This window comes from Oncorhynchus keta, unplaced genomic scaffold (assembly GCF_023373465.1).
Source record: "Oncorhynchus keta strain PuntledgeMale-10-30-2019 unplaced genomic scaffold, Oket_V2 Un_contig_4844_pilon_pilon, whole genome shotgun sequence".
NCBI lineage: Eukaryota > Metazoa > Chordata > Actinopteri > Salmoniformes > Salmonidae > Oncorhynchus > Oncorhynchus keta.
Genome location: NW_026287991.1, coordinates 22,501 through 50,237, shown reverse-complemented (window position 1 = coordinate 50,237; position 27,737 = coordinate 22,501). Strand labels below are relative to the sequence as shown.

The window sequence follows — 27,737 nt, the reverse complement described above, 5'->3', positions numbered from 1 at the left end:
TCAGGGTGTTGTCCAGGATCACGCCAAGGTTCTTAGCGCTCTGGGAGGAGGACACAATGGAGTTGTCAACCGTGATGGCGAGATCATGGAACGGGCAGTCCTTCCCGGGAGGAAGAGGAGCTCCGTCTTGCTGAGGTTCAGCTTGAGGTGGTGATCCGTCATCCACACTGATATGTCTGCCAGACATGCAGAGATGCGATTCGCCACCTGGTCATCAGAAGGGGGAAAGGAGAAGATTAATTGTGTGTCGTCTGCATAGCAATGATAGGAGAGACCATGTGAGGTTATGACAGAGCCAAGTGACTTGGTGTATAGCGAGAATAGGAGAGGGCCTAGAACAGAGCCCTGGCGGACACCAGTGGTGAGAGCGCGTGGTGAGGAGACAGATTCTCGCCACGCCACCTGGTAGGAGCGACCTGTCAGGTAGGACGCAATCCAAGCGTGGGCCGCGCCGGAGATGCCCAACTCGGAGAGGGTGGAGAGGAGGATCTGATGGTTCACAGTATCGAAGGCAGCCGATAGGTCTAGAAGGATGAGAGCAGAGGAGAGAGAGTTAGCTTTAGCAGTGCGGAGCGCCTCCGTGATACAGAGAAGAGCAGTCTCAGTTGAATGACTAGTCTTGAAACCTGACTGATTTGGATCAAGAAGGTCATTCTGAGAGAGATAGCGGTAGAGCTGGCCAAGGACGGCACGCTCAAGAGTTTTGGAGAGAAAAGAGAGAAGGGATACTGGTCTGTAGTTGTTGACATCGGAGGGATCGAGTGTAGGTTTTTTTTCAAGGGGTGCAACTCTCGCTCTCTTGAAGACGGGAGGGACGTAGCCAGCGGTCAGGGATGAGTTGATGAGCGAGGTGAGGTAAGGGAGAAGGTCTCCGGAAATGGTCTGGAGAAGAGAGGAGGGGATAGGGTCAAGCGGGCAGGTTGTTGGGCGGCCGGCCGTCACAAGACGCGAGATTTCATCTGGAGAGAGAGGGGAGAAAGAGGTCAGAGCATAGGGTAGGGCAGTGTGAGCAGAACCAGCGGTGTCGTTTGACTTAGCAAACGAGGATCGGATGTCATCGACCTTCTTTTCAAAATGGTTGACGAAGTCATCTGCAGAGAGGGAGGAGGGGGGGGGGGAGGAGGATTCAGGAGGGAGGAGAAGGTGGCAAAGAGCTTCCTAGGGTTAGAGGCAGATGCTTGGAATTTAGAATGGTAGAAAGTGGCTTTAGCAGCAGAGACAGAGGAGGAAAATGTAGAAAGGAGGGAGTGAAAGGATGCCAGGTCCGCAGGGAGGCGAGTTTTCCTCCATTTCCGCTCGGCTGCCCGGAGCCCTGTTCCCCCATTTCCGCTCGGCTGCCCGGAGCCCTGTTCTACACTCAGATATACTACACTGACTAGACTACACTCAGATATACTACACAGACCTAGACTACACTCAGATATACTACACTGACTAGACTACACAGACTAGACTATACTCAGATATACTACACTGCCCTAGACTACACTGACTAGACTACACTCAGATATACTACAATGGAAAATAACATTAATAAAATAACATGTAGCTTGTATCAACTGGGTTGGCCATGAAGCTCACGCTAGCAAAGCTTGCAACATTGTATCAACCATCAACTGGGTTCGGCCATGAAGCTCACGTTAGCAAAACTTGCAACATTGTATCAACTGGGTTCGGCCATGAAGCTCACGCTAGCAAAACTTGCAACATTGTATCAACTATCGACTGGGTTCGGCATGAAGCTCACGCTAGCAAAGCTTGCAACATTGTATCAACCGGGTTGGCAGGGCTAGCAAAGCTTGCAACATTGTATCAACTGGGTTGGCAGGGCTAGCAAAGCTTGCAACATTGTATCAACTGGGTTGGCAGGGCTTGCAAAGCTTGCAACATTGTGTCAACTGGGTTGGCAGGGCTAGCAAAGCTTGCAACATTGTATCAACTGGGTTGGCAGGGCAAGCAAAGCTTGCAACATTGTATCAACTGGGTTGGCAGGGCTAGCAAAGCTTGCAACATTGTATCAACTGGGTTGGCAGGGCTAGCAAAGCTTGCAACATTGTATCAACTGGGTTCGGCAGGGCTAGCAAAGCTTGCAACATTGTATCAACTGGGTTCGGCAGGGCTAGCAAAGCTTGCAACATTGTATCAACTGGGTTCGGCAGGGCTAGCAAAGCTTGCAACATTGTATCAACTGGGTTCGGCAGGGCTAGCAAAGCTTGCAACATTGTATCAACTGGGTTCGGCAAAGCTTGCAACATTGTATCAACTGGGTTCGGCAGGGCTAGCAAAGCTTGCAACATTGTATCAACTGGGTTCGGCAGGGCTAGCAAAGCTTGCAACATTGTATCAACTGGGTTCGGCAGGGCTCGCAAAGCTTGCAACATTGTATCAACTGGGTTCGGCAGGGCTCGCAAAGCTTGCAACATTGTATCAACTGGGTTCGGCAGGGCTCGCAAAGCTTGCAACATTGTATCAACTGGGTTCGGCAGGGCTCGCAAAGCTTGCAACATTGTATCAACTGGGTTCGGCAGGGCTAGCAAAGCTTGCAACATTGTATCAACTGGGTTCGGCAGGGCTAGCAAATCTTGCAACATTGTATCAACTGGGTTCGGCAGGGCTAGCAAAGCTTGCAACATTGTATCAACTGGGTTCGGCAGGGCTAGCAAAGCTTGCAACATTGTATCAACTGGGTTCGGCAGGGCTAGCAAAGCTTGCAACATTGTATCAACTGGGTTCGGCCATGAAGCTCACGCTAGCAAAGCTTGCAACATTGTATCAACTGGGTTCGGCAGGGCTAGCAAAGCTTGCAACATTGTATCAACTGGGTTCGGCAGGGCTAGCAAAGCTTGCAACATTGTATCAACTGGGTTCGGCAGGGCTAGCAAAGCTTGCAACATTGTATCAACTGGGTTCGGCAGGGCTAGCAAAGCTTGCAACATTGTATCAACTGGGTTGGCAGGGCTAGCAAAGCTTGCAACATTGTATCAACTGGGTTGGCAGGGCTTGCAAAGCTTGCAATATTGTGTCAACTGGGTTGGCAGGGCTGGCAAAGCTTGCAACATTGTATCAACTGGGTTGGCAGGGCTAGCAAAGCTTGCAACATTGTATCAACTGGGTTGGCAGGGCTAGCAAAGCTTGCAACATTGTATCAACTGGGTTGGCAGGGCTAGCAAAGCTTGCAACATTGTATCAACTGGGTTTGGCAGGGCTAGCAAAGCTTGCAACATTGTATCAACTGGGTTCGGCAGGGCTAGCAAAGCTTGCAACATTGTATCAACTGGGTTCGGCAGGTCTAGCAAAGCTTGCAACATTGTATCAACTGGGTTCAGCAGGGCTAGCAAAGCTTGCAACATTTTATCAACTGGGTTGGCAGGGCTAGCAAAGCTTGCAACATTGTATCAACTGGGTTTGGCAGGGCTAGCAAAGCTTGCAACATTGTATCAACTGGGTTCGGCAGGGCTAGCAAAGCTTGCAACATTGTATCAACTGGGTTCGGCAGGTCTAGCAAAGCTTGCAACATTGTATCAACTGGGTTCGGCAGGGCTAGCAAAACTTGCAACATTGTATCAACTGGGTTTGGCAGGGCTAGCAAAGCTTGCAACATTGTATCAACTGGGTTTGGCAGGGCTAGCAAAGCTTGCAACATTGTATCAACTGGGTTCGGCAGGGCTAGCAAAGCTTGCAACATTGTATCAACTGGGTTCGGCAGGGCTAGCAAAGCTTGCAACATTGTATCAACTGGGTTCGGCAGGGCTAGCAAAGCTTGCAACATTGTATCAACTGGGTTCGGCAGGGCTAGCAAAGCTTGCAACATTGTATCAACTGGGTTCGGCAGGGCTAGCAAAGCTTGCAACATTGTATCAACTGGGTTCGGCAGGGCTAGCAAAGCTTGCAACATTGTATCAACTGGGTTCGGCAGGTCCAGCAAAGCTTGCAACATTGTATCAACTGGGTTCGGCAGGGCTAGCAAAGCTTGCAACATTGTATCAACTGGGTTTGGCAGGGCTAGCAAAGCTTGCAACATTGTATCAACTGGGTTCGGCAGGGCTAGCAAAGCTTGCAACATTGTATCAACTGGGTTGGCAGGTCTAGCAAAGCTTGCAACATTGTATCAACTGGGTTCGGCAGGTCTAGCAAAGCTTGCAACATTGTATCAACTGGGTTCAGCAGGGCTAGCAAAGCTTGCAACATTGTATCAACTGGGTTCAGCAGGGCTAGCAAAGCTTGCAACATTGTATCAAATATTCTGGGCCCTTAGTTTCCTGTGCCAGTGAGCTCTGGACAGACACAGCTGTATTTCCAGAAGGGATATGAAGTCGTCAGGTATTTTGTGATGTTTCCACTGAATCAGAGCGTTACATGCTTCCCCTTTTCACGCCAAAGGGTAAAGCTGGAACGATTTTTCTAATACATTTCAATGTGGATGTAAAAAACAGACTTTGTTTTCTTGCTCTTTTGAGGTGAAGACGGCATTTTCATCGAGAAGCTTCACAGCTCTTTTACCTGACGACTTAAACTGAATTCTCCCTCTGCTCTGAGTCAACTTCACTCTGCCGTGTTGTATAAAGGGTGTTGTACTCCCTCCCTCGCTCCCTCCCTCCCCCGCTCCCTCCCTCGCTCCCCTCCCCTCCTCCCTCCCCTCGCTCCCTCCCTCGCTCCCTCCCTCGCTCCCTCCCTCGCTCCCTCCCTCGCTCCCTCCCTCGCTCCCTCCCTCGCTCCCTCCCTCGCTCCCTCCCTCGCTCCTTCCCTCGCTCCTCCCTCCCTCGCTCCCTCGCTCCTCCCTCGCTCCCTCCCTCGCTCCTCCCTCCCTCGCTCCCTCCCTCGCTCCCTCCCTCCCTCGCTCCTCCCTCCTCGCTCCCTCCCTCGCTCCCTCCCTCGCTCCCTCCCTCGCTCCCTCCCTCGCTCCTTCCCTCGCTCCTTCCCTCGCTCCTTCCCTCGCTCCTCCCTCGCTCCCTCCCTCGCTCCTCCCTCCCTCGCTCGCTCCCTCTCCTCGCTCGCTCCCTCCCTCTCTCGCTCGCTCCCTCTCTCGCTCGCTCCCTCTCTCGCTCGCTCCCTCTCTCGCTCGCTCCCTCTCTCGCTCCCTCTCTCGCTCCCTCCCTCGCTCCCTCCCTCCCTCCCTCGCTCGCTCCCTCCCTCGCTCGCTCCCTCGCTCGCTCGCTCCCTCCCTCCCTCCCTCCCTCCCTCCCTCCCTCGCTCGCTCCCTCCCTCCCTCGCTCCCTCCCTCGCTCCCTCCCTCGCTCGCTCCCTCGCTCGCTCCCTCGCTCCCTCCCTCGCTCCTCTGTGTCAACTTCAGTCTACCGTCGTTGAACTGAAGTAGTTTGTGGCGACGTCAACATTTAAAGGGGTGTTGTACAAAAAGAACATCATCAGCGAGTGGATCATCTCTAACCAAATCAGAGTATCTTGAAAATCAGAGTGTCAAAGCCAATGACGAATTCTAGAAGAAAAAAAACCCAGCTTTAGCCCCACGTGTTCTGGCTCTGTCCCGCCCCATCGGCGTCTGGGACCAATCAGAACGCTTAGAATGTGTTACTCAGGGAGTTACTCAGATCCAGACTTACTGTGGAGAAGAAACTAACATCAGTGTTCTGGCTCTGTCCCGCCCCATCGGCGTCTGGGACCAATCAGAACGGTTAGAATGTGTTACTCAGGGAGTTACTCAGATCCAGACTTACTGTGGAGAAGAAGAACATCAGTGGGCGTTTTGGTCTGTGTAAGGAGCCTGGGTTGCCGGGAAACCGCAGCGATGGTGTTAAGACGATCAGAAATACGATGAGTCGGGTCGGCTGAGATTTGTTATTTTTTAGTTGAGCGGTATAATAAATTTTGCTACCGATCAACTAAAAAAATAAAATCTCTGCCGATCAACAGAGTAGCGACCGAACAACCGACGAGATGGGATCAGACCTGATGCTTATATACGAAATACTGAGAGATCAATACTGAGAGATCAATACCGAGAGATCAACACCGAGAGATCAATACTTCATAGTCATTTATTGTATCTGGAGCAGTATCCTGTCAGACTTGTTGTATCAGTGAAGAAGCCTTCTAATACCTCTAAACACTATGAATTATGTGGATGTTTCCCCCACAGGGTCTTACTTCTATCCTCCAAACCCCAGTCGCTCTCTCTCTCCATATTCTGTCTCTCTATTCTCTCCATATTCTGTCTCTCTATTCTCTCTCTCCATATTCTGTCTCTCTATTCTCTCTCTCCATATTCTCTCTCTATTCTCTCTCTCTATTCTCTCTCTATTCTCTCTCTCTCTATTCTCTCTCTCCATATTCTCTCTCTCTATTCTCACTCTATTCTCTCTCTCCATATTCTGTCTCTCTATTCTCTCTCTCCATATTCTCTCTCTCTATTCTCACTCTATTCTCTCTCCATATTCTGTCTCTCTATTCTGTCTCTCTATTCTCTCTCTCTATTCTCTCTCTCCATATTCTGTCTCTCTATTCTCTCTCTCCATATTCTGTCTCTCTATTCTCTCTCTATTCTCTCTCTCTCCATATTCTGTCTCTCTATTCTCTCTCTCCCTATTCTGTCTCTCTATTCTCTCTCTCTATTCTCTCTCTCTCCATATTCTGTCTCTCTATTCTCTCTCTATTCTCTCTCTATTCTCTCTCTATTCTCTCCATATTCTGTCTCTCTATTCTCTCTCTCCATATTCTGTCTCTCTATTCTCTCTCTCCATATTCTGTCTCTCTATTCTCTCTCTATTCTCTCTCTCTATTCTCTCTCTATTCTCTCTCTCTCTATTCTCTCTCTCCATATTCTGTCTCTCTATTCTCTCTCCATATTCTGTCTCTCTATTATCTCTCTATTCTCTCTCTCCATATTCTGTCTCTCTATTCTCTCTCTATTCTCTCTCTCCATATTCTGTCTCTCTATTCTCTCTCTCCATATTCTGTCTCTCTATTCTCTCTCTCCATATTCTGTCTCTCTATTCTCTCTCTCCATATTCTGTCTCTCTATTCTCTCTCTATTCTCTCTCTCTCCATATTCTGTCTCTCTATTCTCTCTCTCCCTATTCTGTCTCTCTATTCTCTCTCTATTCTCTCTCCATATTCTGTCTCTCTATTCTCTCTCTATTCTCTCTCTCCATATTCTGTCTCTCTATTCTCTCTCTATTCACTCTCTCCATATTCTGTCTCTCTATTCTCTCTCTCTATTCTCTCTCTCTCCATATTCTGTCTCTCTATTCTCTCTCTATTCTCTCTCTCTCCATATTCTGTCTCTCTATTCTCTCTCTATTCTCTCTCTCCATATTCTGTCTCTCTATTCTCTCTCTCCATATTCTGTCTCTCTATTCTCTCTCTCCATATTCTGTCTCTCTATTCTCTCTCTCCATATTCTGTCTCTCTATTCTCTCTCTATTCTCTCTATTCTCTCTCTCCATATTCTGTCTCTCTATTCTCTCTCCATATTCTGTCTCTCTATTCTCTCTCTATTCTCTCTCTCCATATTCTGTCTCTCTATTCTCTCTCTATTCTCTCTCTCCATATTCTGTCTCTCTATTCTCTCTCTCCATATTCTGTCTCTCTATTCTCTCTCTATTCTCTCTCTCCATATTCTGTCTCTCTATTCTGTCTCTCTATTCTCTCTCTCTCTATTCTCTCTCTATTCTCTCTCCATATTCTGTCTCTCTATTCTCTCTCTATTCTCTCTCTCCATATTCTGTCTCTATTCTCTCTCTATTCTCTCTCTCCATATTCTGTCTCTCTATTCTCTCTCTCCATATTCTGTCTCTCTATTCTCTCTCTCCATATTCTGTCTCTCTATTCTCTCTCTCCATATTCTGTCTCTCTATTCTCTCTCTCCATATTCTGTCTCTCTATTCTCTCTCTCCATATTCTGTCTCTCTATTCTCTCTCTATTCTCTCTCTCCATATTCTGTCTCTCTATTCTCTCTCTCCATATTCTGTCTCTCTATTCTCTCTCTATTCTCTCTCTCCATATTCTGTCTCTCTATTCTCTCTCTCCATATTCTGTCTCTCTATTCTCTCTCTCCATATTCTGTCTCTCTATTCTCTCTCCATATTCTCTCTCTCTATTCTCTCTCTATTCTCTCTCTCCATATTCTGTCTCTCTATTCTCTCTCTCCATATTCTGTCTCTCTATTCTCTCTCTATTCTCTCTCTCCATATTCTCTCTCTCTATATTCTGTCTCTCTATTCTCTCTCTCTCTATTCTCTCTCTCCATATTCTGTCTCTCTATTCTCTCTCTATTCTCTCTCTCCATATTCTGTCTCTCTATTCTCTCTCTATTCTCTCTCTCCATATTCTGTCTCTCTATTCTCTCTCTATTCTCTCTCTCCATATTCTGTCTCTCTATTCTCTCTCCATATTCTGTCTCTCTATTCTCTCTCTATTCTCTCTCTCCATATTCTGTCTCTCTATTCTCTCTCTCCATATTCTGTCTCTCTATTCTCTCTCTCCATATTCTGTCTCTCTATTCTCTCTCTATTCTCTCTCTCTATTCTCTCGCTCTCTATTCTCTCTCTCTCTATTCTCTCTCTCTCTATTCTCTCTCTCCATATTCTGTCTCTCTATTCTCTCTCTCCATATTCTGTCTCTCTATTCTCTCCATATTCTGTCTCTCTATTCTCTCCATATTCTGTCTCTCTATTCTCTCTCTATTCTCTCTCTCCATATTCTGTCTCTCTATTCTCTCTCTCCATATTCTGTCTCTCTATTCTCTCTCTCCATATTCTCTCTCTCTATTCTCTCTCCATTCTCTCTCCATATTATGTCTCTCTATTCACTCTCTCTCCCTATTCTGTCTCTCTATTCTGTCTCTCTATTCTCTCTCTATTCTCTCTCTCCATATTCTGTCTCTCTATTCTCTCTCTCCATATTCTGTCTCTCTATTCTCTCTCTCCATATTCTGTCTCTCTATTCTCTCTCTCTATTCTCTCTCTCTCTCCATATTCTGTCTCTCTATTCTCTCTCTATTCTCTCTCTCCATATTCTGTCTCTCTATTCTCTCTCTCCATATTATGTCTCTCTATTCTCTCTCTCCATATTCTCTCTCTCTATTCTCACTCTATTCTCTCTCCATATTCTGTCTCTCTATTCTCTCTCTATTCTCTCTCCCCATATTCTGTCTCTCTATTCTCTCTCTCCATATTCTGTCTCTCTATTCTCTCTCTCCATATTCTGTCTCTATTCTCTCTATTCTCTCTCTATTCTCTCTCCATATTCTGTCTCTCTATTCTCTCTCTATTCTCTCTCTCCATATTCTGTCTCTCTATTCTCTCTCTATTCTCTCTCCCCATATTCTGTCTCTCTATTCTCTCTCTCCATATTCTGTCTCTCTATTCTCTCTCTATTCTCTCTCCCCATATTCTGTCTCTCTATTCTCTCTCTATTCTCTCTCCATATTCTGTCTCTCTATTCTCTCTCTCCATATTCTGTCTCTCTATTCTCTCTCTCCATATTCTGTCTCTCTATTCTCTCTCTCCATATTCTGTCTCTCTATTCTCTCTCTCCATATTCTGTCTCTCTATTCTCTCTCTATTCTCTCTCTATTCTCTCTCTATTCTCTCTCTCCATATTCTGTCTCTCTATTCTCTCTCTATTCTCTCTCTCCATATTCTGTCTCTCTATTCACTCTCTCTCCCTATTCTGTCTCTCTATTCTGTCTCTCTATTCTGTCTCTCTATTCACTCTCTCTCCCTATTCTGTCTCCATATTCTGTCTCTCTATTCTCTCTCTATTCTCTCTCTCCATATTCTGTCTCTCTATTCACTCTCTCCCTATTCTGTCTCTCTATTCTGTCTCTCTATTCTCTCTCGCTCTCCATATTCTGTCTCTATTCTCTCTCCATATTCTGTCTCTCTATTCTCTCTCCATATTCTGTCTCTCTATTCTCTCTCTCCATATTCTGTCTCTCTATTCACTCTCTCTCCCTATTCTGTCTCTCTATTCTGTCTCTCTATTCTCTCTCGCTCTCCATATTCTGTCTCTATTCTCTCTCCATATTCTGTCTCTCTATTCTCTCTCCATATTCTGTCTCTCTATTCTCTCTCTCCATATTCTGTCTCTATTCTCTCTCTCCATATTCTGTCTCTCTATTCTCTCTATTCTCTCTCTCTCTATTCTCTCGCTCTCTCTCTATTCTCTCTCTCTCTCCTCTCTTCTCTCTCCATATTCTGTCTCTCTTCTCTCGCTCTCTCTCTCTCCCATATTCTGTCTGTGTCTTGCCTGGTCTCCATTGTAGCGATGCTCAGCTTTGTTATAGTCTGTAAGTGTCATCTGCTCTGCTCTGGGCTCCCTCATTGTGTCTTCCTGTACAATGAGGGTAATTGGTGGAGAAGTAGTTCTCTGGGATGTTGGGAGTTGTACACTGAGTGAAACACGCCCGCTCTTACACAGGGTTACAATACAATGCTTCACCGTGTTAGACCACGAGGCAGGCTCTGTGGAAGGGGAGGATGGAGGTGGGGAGGGGTGGGAATGGAAGGAGAGAGGAGGGTTATGAAGCTAGGTGGGAGCTGATTGATGCATAAGGAGGAGGAATATGAAGCTAGGTGGGAGCTGATTGATGCATAAGGAGGAGGGATATGAAGCTAGGTGGGAGCTGATTGATGCATAAGGAGGAGGGATATGAAGCTAGGTGGGAGCTGATTGATGCATAAGGAGGAGGGATATGAAGCTAGGTGGGAGCTGATTGATGCATAAGGAGAGGGATATGAAGCTAGGTGGGAGCTGATTGATGCATAAGGAGGAGGGATGAAGCTAGGTGGGAGCTGATTGATGCATAAGGAGGAGGGATATGAAGCTAGGTGGGAGCTGATTGATGCATAAGGAGGAGAGGGGAGGGATATGAAGCTAGGTGGGAGCTGATTGATGCATCAGGAGGAGGGATATGAAGCTAGGTGGGAGCTGATTGATGCATAAGGAGGAGGGATATGAAGCTAGGTGGGAGCTGATTGATGCATAAGGAGAAGAGGGGAGGGATATGAAGCTAGGTGGGAGCTGATTGATGCATAAGGAGGAGGGATATGAGCTAGGTGGGAGCTGATTCATGCATAAGGAGGAGAGATATGGCTAGGTGGGAGCTGATTGATGCATAAGGAGGAGAGATATGAAGCTAGGTGGGAGCTGATTGATGCATAAGGTAGAGGGAGGGTTATGAAGCTAGGTGGGAGCTGATTGATGCATAAGGAGGAGGGTTATGAAGCTAGGTGGGAGCTGATTGATGCATAAGGAGGAGGGATATGAAGCTAGGTGGGAGCTGATTGATGCATCAGGAGGAGGGATATGAAGCTAGGTGGGAGCTGATTGATGCATAAGGTAGAGGGAGGGTTATGAAGCTAGGTGGGATCTGATTGATGCATAAGGAGGAGGGATATGAAGCTAGGTGGGAGCTGATTGATGCATAAGGAGGAGGGATATGAAGCTAGGTGGGAGCTGATTGATGCATAAGGAGGAGGGATATGAAGCTAGGTGGGAGCTGATTGATGCATAAGGAGGAGGGATATGAAGCTAGGGGGGAGCTGATTGATGCATAAGGAGGAGGGATATGAAGCTAGGTGGGAGCTGATTGATGCATAAGGTAGAGGAGGGTTATGAAGGGATATAGGTGGGAGCTGATTGATGCATAAGGAGGAGGGATATGAAGCTAGGTGGGAGCTGATTGATGCATAAGGAGGAGGGATATGAAGCTAGGTGGGAGCTGATTGATGCATAAGGGGGAGGGATATGAAGCTAGGTGGGAGCTGATTGATGCATAAGGAGGAGAGGGGAGGGATATGAAGCTAGGTGGGAGCTGATTGATGCATAAGGAGGAGGGATATGAAGCTAGGTGGGAGCTGATTGATGCATAAGGAGGAGGGATTAAGTTCTAGTAGACATTGTGCATAAGGAAACACAACCTCAATCGGTTATGGTGGTGTAAGTTAGTTGATGTTAGTTAGTTAGGTGGTTAGTTAAAAATAATTAGGTGGTTTACCTTATTTAACCAGGTGGGGTAGTTAGTTAAGTTCTCAGTTAGTTAGGTTACTCTGTTCTCAGTAGACATGTCCATAATGAAACACAACCTCAGCGGTTAGGTGGTGTAGTTAGTTAGTTAGGTGGTGTAGTTAGTTATTTAGGTGGTGTAGTTAGTTAGTTAGGTGGTGTTAGTTAGTTAGTTAGGTGGTGTAGTTAGTTAGTTAGGTGGTGTAGTTAGTTAGTTAGGTGGTGTAGTTAGTTAGGTGGTGTAGTTAGTTAGTTAGTTAGGTGGTGTAGTTAGTTAGGTGGTGTAGTTAGTTAGGGGGTGTAGTTAGTTAGTTAGGTGGTGTAGTTAGTTAGTTAGGTGGTTTAGTTAGTTAGTTAGTTAGGTGGTGTGGTTAGTTAGTTGGTGGTGTTAGTTAGTTAGGTGGTGTAGTTAGTTAGACTAGTTAGGTGGTGTTGTATAGTAGACTAGTTAGGTGGTGGTGGGTTGGTATATTAGTTAGTTAGGTGGTGTAGTTAGTTAGACTAGTTAGGTGGTGGTGGTTAGTTAGTTTGTTAGGTTACTCTGTTCTCAGTAGACATGTCCATGGGTTGGTATACAACCTCAATCGGTGGTGGTGGTGTGTAGTTATATTAGTTAGTTAGGTGGTGGTTAGGTGGTTTAGACTAGTTAGTTAGGTGGTGTAGTTAGTTAGTTAGGTGGGGGTGGTAGTTAGTTAGTTAGTGAGTTAGGTTACTATGTTCTCAGTAGGTGGTGTCCATAATGAAACACAACCTCAGGTTGGTGGTTGGTATATTAGTTTAGGTGGTGGTTGTTAGTTATTAGTAGTTAGGTGGTGTGGGTTGGTATATTTAGTTAGTGGTGGTTAGGTATATTAGACTAGTTAGGTGGTGGTGGTTGGTATATTAGTTAGTTAGGTGGTGTAGTTAGTTAGTTAGTTAGGTGGTGTAGTTGGTATATTAGACTAGTTAGGTGGTGGTGGGTGGTATTAGTTAGGTAGGTGGTGTAGTATATTAGACTAGTTAGGTGGTGGTGGGTTGGTTATTTAGGTAGGTGGTGTTTGTTAGTTAGTTAGGTGGTGGTGGTTGGTATATTAGACTTAGGTGGTGTAGGTGGTGGTGGTTTTAGTTAGTTGTTAGGTGGTTTTAGACTAGTTAGGTGGTGTGGGTTGGTATATTAGACTAGTTAGGTGGTGGGTTGGTATATTAGTTAGTTAGGTGGTGGGTTGTTAGTTAGTTAGTTAGGTGGTGGTAGTTAGTTAGTTAGTTAGGTGGTGTATTAGACTAGTTAGGTGGTGGTAGTTAGTATATTTAGGTGGTGGTAGTGGGTTGGTTAGACTAGTTAGGTGGTGGTGGGTTGTTATTAGACTAGTTAGTTGGTGGGTTGGTATTAGACTAGTTAGGTGGTGGTTAGTTAGTATGGTTAGAGACTAGTTAGGTGGTGGTGGGTTGGTATATTAGACTAGTTAGGTGGTGGTGGGTTGGTATATTAGTAGTTAGGTGGTGGTGGGTTGTATATTTAGTTGGTGGTGGTATATTAGTTAGTTAGGTGGTGGTATTAGTATATTAGACTAGTTAGGTGGTGGTATATTAGTTTAGGTGGTGGGTTGGTATAGTTAGTAGTTAGGTGGTGGTATATTAGACTAGTTAGGTGGTGGTTGGTATTTAGACTAGTTAGGTGGTGGTTAGTTATTAGTTAGTTGGTGGTATTAGACTAGTTAGGTGGTGGTGGGTTGGTTATTAGACTTTAGGTGGTGGTGGGTTGGTATATTAGAGCTAGTTAGGTGGTTTAGTTAGTTATATTAGTTAGGTGGTGGTGGGTTGGTATATTAGACTAGTTAGGTGGTTTAGGTTGGTATATTAGACTAGTTAGGTGGTGGTGGTTGGTATATTAGACTAGTTAGGTGGTGGTAGTTATATTAGACTAGTTAGGTGGTGGGTTGTATATTAGACTAGTTAGGTGGTGGTGGGTTGGTATATTAGACTAGTTAGGTGGTGGTGGTTGGTATATTAGACTAGTTAGGTGGTGGTGGTTGGTATATTAGACTAGTTAGGTGGTGGTGGGTTGGTATATTAGACTAGTTAGGTGGTGGTGGTATATTAGACTAGTTAGGTGGTGGGTTGGTATATTAGACTAGGGTGGTGGTATATTAGTTAGGTGGTGGTATTGGTTAGACTAGTTAGGTGGTGGTGGGTTGGTATATTAGACTAGTTAGGTGGTGGTGGGTGGTGGTATATTAGACTAGTTAGGTGGTGGTGGGTTAGTTATTAGACTAGTTAGGTGGTGGTGGGTTGGTATATTAGTTAGTTAGGTGGTGGTGGGTTGGTATATTAGACTAGTTAGGTGGTGGTTAGACTAGTTAGGTTGGTTGGTATATTAGACTAGTTAGGTGGTGGTGGGTTGGTATATTAGACTAGTTAGGTGGTGGTGGGTTGGTATATTAGACTAGTTAGGTGGTGGTGTTGGTATATTAGACTAGTTAGGTGGTGGTGGGTTGGTATATTAGACTAGTTAGGTGGTGGTTGGTATATTAGTTAGGTGGTGGTATTAGACTAGTTAGGTGGTGGTGGGTTGGTATATTAGACTAGTTAGGTGGTGGGGTTGGTATATTAGTTAGTTAGGTGGTGGTGGGTTGGTATATTAGTTAGTTAGGTGGTGGGTTAGTAGTTAGGTTAGTTGGTATATTAGTTAGGTGGTGGTGGGTTGGTTATTAGTATAGTTAGTTAGTTAGACTAGTTAGGTGGTGGGTTGGTATATTAGACTAGTTGGTTGGTATATTAGACTAGTTAGGTGGTGGTGGGTTGGTATATTAGACTAGTTAGGTGGTGGTGGGTGTAGTATAGTTAGACTAGTTAGGTGGTGGTGGGTTGGTATATTAGACTAGTTGGTGGTGGTGGTTAGTATAGTTAGTTAGTTAGGTGGTGGTGGGTTGGTATATTAGACTAGTTAGGTGGTGGTGGGTTGGTATATTAGACTAGTTAGGTGGTGGTGGGTTGGTATATTAGACTAGTTAGGTGGTGGTGGGTTGGTATATTAGACTAGTTAGGTGGTGGTGGTGGTGGTTAGGGTGGTGGGTTGGTATATTAGACTAGTTAGTGGTGGTGGGTGGTATATTAGACTAGTTAGGTGGTGGTGGGTTAGGTATATTAGACTAGTAGGTGGTGGTGGGTTGTTATATTAGACTAGTTAGGTGGTGGTGGGTTGGTATATTAGACTAGTTAGGTGGTGGTGGGTTGGTTAGTTATTAGTATAGTAGTTAGGTGGTGGGTTAGTTGACTAGTTAGGTAGACTAGTTAGGTGGTGGTGGGTTGGTATATTAGACTAGTTAGGTGGTGGTGGGTTGGTATATTAGACTAGTAGGTGGTGGTGAGTTGGTTAGACTAGTTAGGTGGTGGTGGGTTGGTTATTAGACTAGTTAGGTGGTGGTGGGTTGGTATATTAGACTAGTTAGGTGGTGGTGGGTTGGTATATTAGTAGTTAGGTGGTGTTGTTATTAGACTAGTTAGGTGGTGGTGGTGGTATATTAGACTAGTTAGGTTAGGTGGTTGTATATTAGACTAGTTAGGTGGTGTATTAGTTAGTTAGGTGGTGTAGTTAGTTATTAGTTAGTTAGTGGTGGTGGGTTAGTTAGTAGTTAGTTAGGTGGTGGTAGTATTAGTTAGTTAGGTGGTGTGTTGGTATATTAGACTAGTTAGGTGGTGGTGGTTGGTATATTAGACTAGTTAGGTGGTGGTGTTAGTATATTAGTTAGTTAGGTGGTGTAGTTAGTTATATTAGTTAGTGGTGGTGGACTAGTTAGGTGGTGGTGGGTATTAGACTAGTTAGGTGGTGGTGGGTTGGTATATTAGACTAGTTAGGTGGTGGTGGTTGGTATATTAGACTAGTTAGGTGGTGGTGGGTTGGGTTATATTAGACTAGTTAGGTGGTGGTGGGTTGGTATATTAGACTAGTTAGGTGGTGGTGGGTTGGTATTATTAGACTAGTTAGGTGGTGGTGGGTTGGTATATTAGACTAGTTAGGTGGTGGTGGTATATTAGTTAGGTGGTGGTGGTTAGACTAGTTAGGTGGTGGTGGGTTGGTATATTAGACTAGTTAGGTGGTGGTTAGTTAGGTTGGTATTAGTTAGTTAGTAGTTAGGTGGTGGTGTTGTATATTAGACTAGTTAGGTGGTGGTGGGTTGGTATATTAGACTAGTTAGGTGGTGGTGGGTTGGTATATTAGACTAGTTAGGTGGTGGTGGGTTGGTATATTAGACTAGTTAGGTGGTGGTGGGTTGGTATATTAGACTAGTTAGTGGTGGTGGGTTGGTATATTAGTGTTAGGTGGTGGTGGGTTGGTATATTGGTTAGTTATGGTGGTGGGTTAGGTATATAGTTAGGTGGTGGTGGGTTGGTATATTAGACTAGTTAGGTGGTTGGTATATTAGACTAGTTAGGTGGTGGTGGGTTGGTATATTAGACTAGTTAGGTGGTGGTGGGTTGGTATATTAGACTAGTTAGGTGGTGTGGTTAGTTGGTATATTAGACTAGTTAGGTGGTGGTGGGTTGGTATATTAGACTAGTTAGGTGGTGGTGGGTTGGTATATTAGACTAGTTAGGTGGTAGTTAGGTTGGTATATTAGACTAGTTAGGTGGTGGTGGGTTGGTATATAGACTAGTTAGGTGGTGGTGGGTTGGTATATTAGACTAGTTAGGTGGTGGTGGTTGGTATATTAGACTAGTTAGGTGGTGGTGGGTTGGTATATTAGACTAGTTAGGTGGTGGTGGGTTGGTATATTAGGTGGTAGTTAGGTGGTGGTGGTGGTTGGTATATTAGACTAGTTAGGTGGTGGTGGGTTGGTATATTAGACTAGTTAGGTGGTGGTGGGTTGGTATATTAGACTAGTTAGGTGGTGGTGGGTTGGTATATTAGACTAGTTAGGTGGTGGTGGGTTGGTATATTAGACTAGTTAGGTGGTGGTGGGTTGGTATATTAGACTAGTTAGGTGGTGGTGGGTTGGTATATTAGACTAGTTAGGTGGTGGTGGGTTGGTATATTAGACTAGTTAGGTGGTGGTGGGTTGGTATATTAGACTAGTTAGGTGGTGGTGGGTTGGTATATTAGACTAGTTGGTGGTGGTTAGGTATATAGTTAGGTGGTGGTGGGTTGGTATATTAGACTAGTTAGGTGGTGGTGGGTTGGTATATTAGACTAGTTAGGTGGTGGTGGGTTGGTATATTAGACTAGTTAGGTGGTGGTGGGTTGGTATATTAGACTAGTTAGGTGGTGTGGTTGGTATATTAGACTAGTTAGGTGGTGGTGGGTTGGTATATTAGACTAGTTAGGTGGTGGTGGGTTGGTATATTAGACTAGTTAGGTGGTGGTGGGTTGGTATATTAGGTGGTGGTGGGTTGGTATATTAGACTAGTTAGGTGGTGGGTTGGTATATTAGACTAGTTAGGTGGTGGTGTTGTATATTGGTATATTAGACTAGTTAGGTGGTGGTGGGTTGGGTTGTATATTAGACTAGTTAGGTGGTGGTGGGTTGGTATATGGTGGTGGTTGGTTAGACTAGTTAGGTGGTGGTGGGTTGGTATATTAGACTAGTTAGGTGGTGGTGTATATTAGTAGTATTAGACTAGTTAGGTGGTGGTGGGTTGGTATATTAGACTAGTTAGGTGGTGGTGGGTTGGTATATTAGACTAGTTAGGTGGTGGTGGGTTGGTATATTAGACTAGTTAGGTGGTGGTGGGTTGGTATATTAGACTAGTTAGGTGGTGGTGGGTTGGTATATTAGACTAGTTAGGTGGTGGTGGGTTGGTATATTAGACTAGTTAGGTGGTGGTGGGTTGGTATATTAGACTAGTTAGGTGGTGGTGGGTTGGTATATTAGACTAGTTAGGTGGTGGTGGGTTGGTATATTAGACTAGTTAGGTGGTGGTGGGTTGGTATATTAGACTAGTTAGGTGGTGGTGGGTTGGTATATTAGACTAGTTAGGTGGTGGTGGGTTGGTATATTAGACTAGTTAGGTGGTGGTGGTTGGTATAGACTAGTTAGGTGGTGGTGGGTTGGTATATTAGACTAGTTAGGTGGTGGTGGGTTGGTATATTAGACTAGTTAGGTGGTGGTGGGTTAGTTATTAGGTGGTAGTTAGGTGGTTAGTGGGTTGGTATATTAGACTAGTTAGGTGGTGGTGGGTTGGTATATTAGACTAGTTAGGTGGTGGTGGGTTGGTATATTAGACTAGTTAGGTGGTGGTGGGTTGGTATATTAGACTAGTTAGGTGGTGGTGGGTTGGTATATTAGACTAGTTAGGTGGTGGTGGGTTGGTATATTAGACTAGTTAGGGTGGTGGTTGGTATATTAGACTAGTTAGGTGGTGGTGGGTTGGTATATTAGACTAGTTAGGTGGTGGTGGGTTGGTATATTAGACTAGTTAGGTGGTGGTGGGTTGGTATATTAGACTAGTTAGGTGGTGGTGGGTTGGTATATTAGACTAGTTAGGTGGTGGTGGGTTGGTATATTAGACTAGTTAGGTGGTGGTGGGTTGGTATATTAGACTAGTTAGGTGGTGGTGGGTTGGTATATTAGACTAGTTAGGTGGTGGTGGGTTGGTATATTAGACTAGTTAGGTGGTGGTGGGTTGGTATATTAGACTAGTTAGGTGGTGGTGGGTTGGTATATTAGACTAGTTAGGTGGTGGTGGGTTGGTATATTAGACTAGTTAGGTGGTGGTGGGTTGGTATATTAGACTAGTTAGGTGGTGGTGGGTTGGTATATTAGACTAGTTAGGTGGTGGTGGGTTGGTATATTAGACTAGTTAGGTGGTGGTGGGTTGGTATATTAGACTAGTTAGGTGGTGGTGGGTTGGTATATTAGACTAGTTAGGTGGTGGTGGGTTGGTATATTAGACTAGTTAGGTGGTGGTGGGTTGGTATATTAGACTAGTTAGGTGGTGGTGGGTTGGTATATTAGACTAGTTAGGTGGTGGTGGGTTGGTATATTAGACTAGTTGGGTGGGTTGGTATATTAGACTAGTTAGGTGTTGGTTGGTATATTAGACTAGTTAGGTGGTGGTGGGTTGGTATATTAGACTAGTTAGGTGGTGGTGGGTTGGTATATTAGACTAGTTAGGTGGTGGTGGGTTGGTATATTAGACTAGTTAGGTGGTGGTGGGTTGGTATATTAGACTAGTTAGGTGGTGGTGGGTTGGTATATTAGACTAGTTAGGTGGTGGTGGGTTGGTATATTAGACTAGTTAGGTGGTGGTGGGTTGGTATATTAGACTAGTTAGGTGGTGGTGGGTTGGTATATTAGACTAGTTAGGTGGTGGTGGGTTGGTATATTAGACTAGTTAGGTGGTGGTGGGTTGGTATATTAGACTAGTTAGGTGGTGGTGGTTGGTATATTAGACTAGTTAGGTGGTGGTGGGTTGGTATATTAGACTAGTTAGGTGGTGGTGGGTTGGTATATTAGTTAGTTAGGTGGTGGTGGGTTGGTAGTTAGTTAGGTGGTGGTGGGTTGGTATATTAGACTAGTTAGGTGGTGGTGGGTTGGTATATTAGTTAGTTAGGTGGTGGTGGGTTGTTATTAGTTAGTTAGGTGGTGGTGTAGTTAGTTAGGTTTAATTTGGTATATTGCATAGTTAGTTAGTTAGGTGGTTGGTTATTAGTTAGTTAGTTAGTTGGTGGTGGTGGTATATTAGTTAGTTAGGTGGTGGTGTAGTTTAGTTCTTAGTTAGGTGGTGTAGTTAGTTAGTTAGTTAGGTGGTGGTGGGTAGTTAGTTAGTTAGGTGGTGGTGTATTAGTTAGTTAGGTGGTGTTGTTAGTTAGTTAGTTAGTTAGGTTAGTGTGGTGTTAGTTAGTTAGGTGGTGTGTTAGTTAGTTAGTTAGTTAGGTGGTGTTAGTTAGTTAGTTAGTTAGTTAGGTGGTGTAGTTAGTTAGTTAGTTAGGTGGTGTTAGTTAGTTAGTTTAGTTAGTTAGGTGGTGTAGTTAGTTAGTTAGTTAGTGTAGTTAGTTAGTTAGTTAGTTAGGTGGTGTAGTTAGTTAGTTAGGTGGTGTAGTTAGTTAGTTAGTTAGGTGGTGTAGTTAGTTGGTTAGTTAGTTAGTTAGGTGTAGTTAGTTAGTTAGTTAGTTAGTTAGTTAGTGGTGGTGTTAGTTAGTTAGGTGGTGTAGTTAGTTAGTTAGTTAGTTAGGTGGTGTTAGTTAGTTAGTTAGTTAGGTGGTGTAGTTAGTTAGTTAGTTAGTTAGGTGGTGGTTAGTTAGTTAGTTAGGTGGTGTAGTTAGTTAGTTAGTTAGTTAGGTGGTGTGTAGTTAGTTAGTTAGGTTAGGTGGTGTAGTTAGTTGTAGTTAGTTAGTTAGGTGGTGTAGTTAGTTAGTTAGGTGGTGTAGTTAGTTAGTTAGTTAGGTGGTGTAGTTAGTTAGTTAGTTAGGTGGTGTAGTTAGTTAGTTAGTTAGGTGGTGTAGTTAGTTAGTTAGGTGGTGTAGTTAGTTAGTTAGTTAGTTAGTTAGGTGGTGTAGTTAGTTAGTTAGTTAGGTGGTGTAGTTAGTTAGGTGGTGTAGTTAGTTAGGTTACCCTGTTCTCAGTAGACATGTCCATAATGAAACACAACCTCAGCAGGCACCAGTCCATCCAACAGCACAGCAGCAGTTTGTTCTGAGTCCTGTCAGCTTCCTCTTTTTCCTTCTATACTCCCCCTGTGAGAGCGTGTGTGTGTGTGTGTGTGTGTGTGTGTGTGTGTGTGTGTGTGTGTGTGTGTGTGTGTGTGTGTGTGTGTGTGTGTGTGTGTGTGTGTGTGTGTGTGTGTGTGTGTGTGTGGACTGCTTACCAATAGGCCCTTACATACACTGTGCTTCAATGCTGGATGGATGGATTGGAAGCAGAGCGACGTCGGGAGGTTGGATCGTATATGAAGGGAGCGCTGGGGTTCTGTGTGGAGCAGGAACAGATTGTCTGACTGGAAGGCCTCGGGGGTGTCTTATGGAGTTGGGTAGTAATGCAGGATCCTCTTCTCTCTCTCTCCTCTGCTCTGCTCTTTTCTCTCTCTCTCTCTCTCTGCTCTTCTCTCTCTCTCTCTGCTCTTCAAATGTCATATTATGTCTGTTAACAGTGTTGTATAGATGTGCAAATAGTTGAAGTACAAAAAGGAAAATAAATAAACATAGATATGGGTTGTATTTACAATGGTGTTTGTTCTTCACTGGTTGCCCTTTTCTCGTGGCAACAGGTCACACATCTTGCTGCTGTGATATTGGCACAATGTGGTATTTCACCCAGTAGATATGGGAGTTTATCAAGATGGGATTTGTTTTCGAATTCTTTGTGGATCTGTGTGATCTGAGGGAAATACATTGGGCAGGAGGTTAGGAAGTGCAACTCAGTTTCCACCTCATTTTGTGGGCAGTGAGCACATAGCCTGTCTTCTCTTGAGAGCCATGTCTGCCTACGGCGGCCTTTCTCAATAGCAAGGCTATGCTCACTGAGTCTGTACAGTTCCAGTTACCTGGTGTTCTAAATCCTCGTGTTTACTTTCCCCTTTAAAAAAAAGAATATTTAGAATATTGGCCTGTTGGAAACTACAACTCCCTACTACATCCCACAGTTCGGGCTTGATCTGGTTTTTGTCTGGAGAAACGGTGCATTGAGCTCACAGAAAAAAATAAGCAACATTTCAGTTAATCGCTCAGCATTGTTACGAACTACAGATCCCAGCATGCAGTGCTAGAAGCTGAGCCCACTGCCTCCCGGTAGCAGCGGGTCCCAGCCAACTACCTCTCTAGAGCTGTGCAGGGAGGAGAACAGCACAGCAGGCCCAGTGTTTGTGTTTCTGATCTGGAGTCTCTCTAGTCCCACAGACTGCAGAGTAGCTGGAGCTCTGACTGTAGAGAGGGAGCATAAATCTGTGGAGCTTGCTGAAGATATCTCTCTGAGGGAGCGTAACGGGGTCTGGAGCTAGCTGGAGATATATCTCTGAGGGAGCGTAACGGGGTCTGGAGCTAGCTGGAGATATATCTCTGAGTGAACCTAACTGGGTCTGGAGCGAGCTGGAGATATATCTCTCTGAGGGAACTTAATGGGGGTCTGGAGATATCTCTCTGTTGAGGGAGCTTAACAGGGTCTGGAGCTATCTAGAGATATCTCTGATGGAGCTTAACGGGGTCTGGAGCTCGCTGGAGATGTCACTGTTGAGGGATCTTAACGGGGTCTGGAATTATCTCTCTGAGGGGGCTTAATGGGGTCTGGAGCTAGCTGGAGATATATCTCTGTTGGAACTTAACGGGGTCTGGAAATATCTCTCTGTTGAGGGAGCTTAACGGGGTCTGGAGCTAGCTGGAGATATCTCTCTGAGGGAGCTTAATGGGGTCTGGAGCTAGCTGGAGATATCTCTCTGAGGGGGCTTAACAGAGTGGAGCTAGCTGGAGATATCTCTCTGTTGAGGGAGCTTAACAGAGTGAAGCTAGCTGGAGATATCTATCTGAGGGAGCTTAACTGGGTCTGGAGATATCTCTCTGTTGAGGGAGCTCAACAGAGTGGTGCTAGCTGGAGATATCTCTCTGAGGGAGCTTAACAGAGTGGAGCTAGCTGGAGATATCTCTCTGAGGGAGCTTAACAGAGTGGAGCTAGCTGGAGATATCTCTCTGAGGGAGCTTAACTGGGTCTGGAGATATCTCTCTGTTGAGGGAGCTCAACAGAGTGGTGCTAGCTGGAGATATCTCTCTGAGGGAGCTTAACAGAGTGGAGCTAGCTGGAGATATCTCTCTGAGGGAGCTTAACAGAGTGGAGCTAGCTGGAGATATCTCTCTGAGGGAGCTTAACAGAGTGGAGCTAGCTGGAGATATCTCTCTGAGGGAGCTTAACAGAGTGGAGCTAGCTGGAGATATCTCTCTGAGGGAGCTTAACAGAGTGGAGCTAGCTGGAGATATCTCTCTGAGGGAGCTTAACAGAGTGGAGCTAGCTGGAGATATCTCTCTGTTGAGGGAGCTTAACAGAGTGGAGCTAGCTGGAGATATCTCTCTGAGGGAGCTTAACAGAGTGGAGCTAGCTGGAGATATCTCTCTGAGGGAGCTTAACAGAGTGGAGCTAGCTGGAGATATCTCTCTGAGGGGGCTTAACAGAGTGGAGCTAGCTGGATATATCTCTCTGAGGGGCTTAACAGAGTGGAGCTAGCTGGAGATATCTCTCTGAGGGAGCTTAACAGAGTGGAGCTAGCTGGAGATATCTCTCTGAGGGAGCTTAACAGAGTGGAGCTAGCTGGAGATATCTCTCTGAGGGAGCTTAACAGAGTGGAGCTAGCTGGAGATATCTCTCTGAGGGAGCTTAACAGAGTGGAGCTGGCGAGTCAAAGCCAGACTCATTTCCTATTTGATGCCTTCCAACAGTGAGTTAAGCTCCTCCCACTGAGCCAACGGGAGTCCTGTACTTCTTAAAAGGAGAGATCGCTAAAGCACCCTGGTTACAAGGAGATGATGGTCTGGGAGTTGGTTACAAGGAGATGATGGTCTGGGAGTTGGTTACAAGGAGATGATGGTCTGGGAGTTGGTTACAAGGAGATGATGGTCTGGGAGTTGGTTACAAGGAGATGATGGTCTGGGAGTTGGTTACAAGGAGATGATGGTCTGGGAGTTGGTTACAAGGAGATGATGGTCTGGGAGTTGGTTTCAAGGAGATGATGGTCTGGGAGTTGGTTACAAGGAGATGATGGTCTGGGAGTTGGTTACAAGGAGATGATGGTCTGGGAGTTGGTTACAAGGAGATGATGGTCTGGGAGTTGGTTACAAGGAGATGATGGTCTGGGAGTTGGTTACAAGGATATGATGGTCTGGGAGTTGGTTACAAGGAGATGATGGTCTGGGAGTTGGTTACAAGGAGATGATGGTCTGGGAGTTGGTTACAAGGAGATGATGGTCTGGGAGTTGGTTACAAGGAGATGATGGTCTGGGAGTTGGTTACAAGGAGATGATGGTCTGGGAGTTGGTTACAAGGAGATGATGGTCTGGGAGTTGGTTACAAGGAGATGATGGTCTGGGAGTTGGTTACAAGGAGATGATGGTCTGGGAGTTGGTTACAAGGAGATGATGGTCTGGGAGTTGGTTACAAGGAGATGATGGTCTGGGAGTTGGTTACAAGGAGATGATGGTCTGGGAGTTGGTTACAAGGAGATGATGGTCTGGGAGTTGGTTACAAGGAGATGATGGTCTGGGAGTTGGTTACAAGGAGATGATGGTCTGGGAGTTGGTTACAAGGAGATGATGGTCTGGGAGTTGGTTACAAGGAGATGATGGTCTGGGAGTTGGTTACAAGGAGATGATGGTCTGGGAGTTGGTTACAAGGAGATGATGGTCTGGGAGTTGGTTACAAGGAGATGATGGTCTGGGAGTTGGTTACAAGGAGATGATGGTCTGGGAGTTGGTTACAAGGAGATGATGGTCTGGGAGTTGGTTACAAGGAGATGATGGTCTGGGAGTTGGTTACAAGGAGATGATGGTCTGGGAGTTGGTTACAAGGAGATGATGGTCTGGGAGTTGGTTACAAGGAGATGATGGTCTGGGAGTTGGTTACAAGGAGATGATGGTCTGGGAGTTGGTTACAAGGAGATGATGGTCTGGGAGTTGGTTACAAGGAGATGATGGTCTGGGAGTTGGTTACAAGGAGATGATGGTCTGGGAGTTGGTTACAAGGAGATGATGGTCTGGGAGTTGGTTACAAGGAGATGATGGTCTGGGAGTTGGTTACAAGGAGATGATGGTCTGGGAGTGATGTTTCCCCTGATAAACACATGACGTTTCCCCTGATAAACACATGACTTTTCCCCTGATAAACACATGACGTTTCCCCTGATAAACACATGACTTTTCCCCTGATAAACACATGACGTTTCCCCTGACAAACACATGACGTTTCCCCTGACAAACACATGACGTTTCCCCTGACAAACACATGACGTTTCCCCTGACAAACACATGACGTTTCCCCTGACAAACACATGACGTTTCCCCTGACAAACACATGACGTTTCCCCTGACAAACACATGACGTTTCCCCTGATAAACACATGACTTTTCCCCTGACAAACACATGACGTTTCCCCTGACAAACACATGACGTTTCCCCTGACAAACACATGACGTTTCCCCTGACAAACACATGACGTTTCCCCTGACAAACACATGACGTTTCCCCTGATAAACACATGACGTTTCCCCTGACAAACACATGACGTTTCCCCTGACAAACACATGACGTTTCCCTGACAAACACATGACGCGTTTCCCCTGACAAACACATGACGTTTCCCTGACAAACACATGACGTTTCCCTGATAAACACATGACGTTTCCCCTGATAAACACATGACGTTTCCCCTGACAAACACATGACGTTTCCCTGACAAACACATGACGTTTCCCCTGATAAACACATGACGTTTCCCTGATAAACACATGACGTTTCCCCTGATAAACACATGACGTTTCCCCTGACAAACACATGACGTTTCCCCTGACAAACACATGACGCTTTCCCCTGACAAACACATGACGTTTCCCTGACAAACGCATGACGTTTCCCCTGACAAACACATGACGTTTCCCTGACAAACACATGACGTTTCCCCTGATAAACGCATGACGTTTCCCTGACAAACACATGACGTTTCCCCTGACAAACACACGACGTTTCCCTGATAAACACATGACGTTTCCCCTGACAAACACATGACGTTTCCCCTGACAAACACATGACGTTTCCCCTGACAAACACATGACGTTTCCCCTGACAAACACATGACTTTTCCCCTGATAAACACATGACGTTTCCCCTGATAAACACATGACGTTTCCCCTGATAAACAGGTGTGTGTGTGTGTTCCTCTGGTTTGGTGTGTGTGTGTGTGTTCCTCTGGTTTGGTGTGTGTGTGTGTGTTCCTCTCGTTTGGTGTGTGTGTTCCTCTCGTTTGGTGTGTGTGTGTTCCTCTGGTTTGGTGTGTGTGTGTGTGTGTTCCTCTCGTTTGGTGTGTGTGTGTGTTCCTCTCGTTTGGTGTGTGTGTGTGTTCCTCTCGTTTGGTGTGTGTGTGTTTCTCTCGTTTGGTGTGTGTGTGTGTGTGTGTTCCTCTCGTTTGGTGTGTGTGTGTGTTCCTCTGGTTTAGTGTGTGTGAAGGCACTCGGGAGGCTGTGCGTTGCGGGTGGCCGGGTTGACTGGTATCGATCAAGCGTCTCTCCAGGACATAAATACAGGCTGAATAGATTCCAGATTCCAATCGAGGCTCAGACCACAATTAAAATGATTGATCGTTAAGGGAATTCATCATTAAGGGAGGAAAACTAATACCGAACTGCTGGCAAATGTACATAACAATGAATGGTAAACGTCTGCTAATTGCATCACTTCAGGGCCACGCTGACAGTTAAATAAGACCCTATATCAACTGGTACCCTATTCCCTATGTAGTGCACTACTTTAGACCAGAGCCATATAGAACCCTATTCCCTATGTAGTGCACTACTTTAGACCAGAGCCCTATAGAACCCTATTCCCTATATAGTGCACTACTTTAGACCAGAGCCCTTTTGCACGCTATTCCCTATGTAGTGAAAGGACGCATCCCAAATGGAACTCTATTCCCTATGTAGTGCACTACTTTAGACCAGAGCCCTATAGAACCCTATTCCCTATGTAGTGCACTACTTTAGACCAGAGCCCTATAGAACCCTATTCCCTATGTAGTGCACTACTTTAGACCAGAGCCCTATAGAACCCTATTCCCTATGTAGTGCACTACTTTAGACCAGAGCCCTATAGAACCCTATTCCCTATGTAGTGCACTACTTTAGACCAGAGCCCTATAGAACCCTATTCCCTATGTAGTGCACTACTTTAGACCAGAGCCCTATAGAACCCTATTCCCTATGTAGTGCACTACTTTAGACCAGAGCCCTATAGAACCCTATTCCCTATGTAGTGCACTACTTTAGACCAGAGCCCTATGGAACCCTATTCCCTATGTAGTGCACTACTTTAGACCAGAGCCCTATGGAACCCTATTCCCTATGTAGTGCACTACTTTAGACCAGAGCCCTATAGAACCCTATTCCCTATGTAGTGCACTACTTTAGACCAGAGCCCTATAGCACCCTATTCCCTATATAGTACACTACTTTAGACTGGAGCCCTATAGAACCCTATTCAGTACACTACTTTAGACCAGAGCCCTATAGAACCCTATTCCCTATGTAGTGCACTACTTTAGACCAGGGCCCTATAGAACCCTATTCCCTATATAGTGCACTACTTTAGACCAGAGCCCTATAGAACCCTATTCCCTATGTAGTGCACTACTTTAGACCAGAGCCCTATAGAACCCTTTTCCCTATGTAGTGCACTACTTTAGACCAGAGCCCTATTGAACCCTATTCCCAATATAATAGTGCACTACTTTAGACCATAGTGCACTTGGGACGGGCTGGGTGGCTAGCTACCCCGTACAGAACCGTAGCCTATAGCTTCCCGTACAGAACCGTAGCCTATAGCTACCCCGTACAGAACCGTAGCCTATAGCTTCCCCGTACAGAACCGTAGCCTATAGCTTCCCCGTACAGAACCGTAGCCTATAGCTACCCCGTACAGAACCGTAGCCTATAGCTACCCCGTACAGAACCGTAGCCTATAGCTACCCCGTACAGAACCGTAGCCTATAGCTACCCCGTACAGAACCGTAGCCTATAGCTTCCCGTACAGAACCGTAGCCTATAGCTTCCCGTACAGAACCGTAGCCTATAGCTTCCCCGTACAGAACCGTAGCCTATAGCTACCCCGTACAG

General features: G+C 45.4%; 1 long non-coding RNA gene across 6 annotated transcripts; it reads left to right on the top strand.

Moving 5' to 3' along the window:
- Window positions 1-10,522: 10,522 nt before the first annotated feature.
- On the top strand, window positions 10,523-11,740 carry LOC127924974 (uncharacterized). Of its 6 annotated transcripts, XR_008119441.1 has the most exons (5): window positions 10,529-10,662; window positions 10,882-10,924; window positions 11,148-11,233; window positions 11,367-11,452; window positions 11,589-11,740. It is a non-coding gene; the product is annotated as an uncharacterized LOC127924974 (long non-coding RNA). The 6 variants fall into 6 exon arrangements; XR_008119438.1 differs by lacking the exon at window positions 11,367-11,452; XR_008119439.1 differs by lacking the exons at window positions 10,882-10,924; window positions 11,367-11,452 and adding an exon at window positions 10,746-10,788.
- Window positions 11,741-27,737: the final 15,997 nt, after the last annotated feature.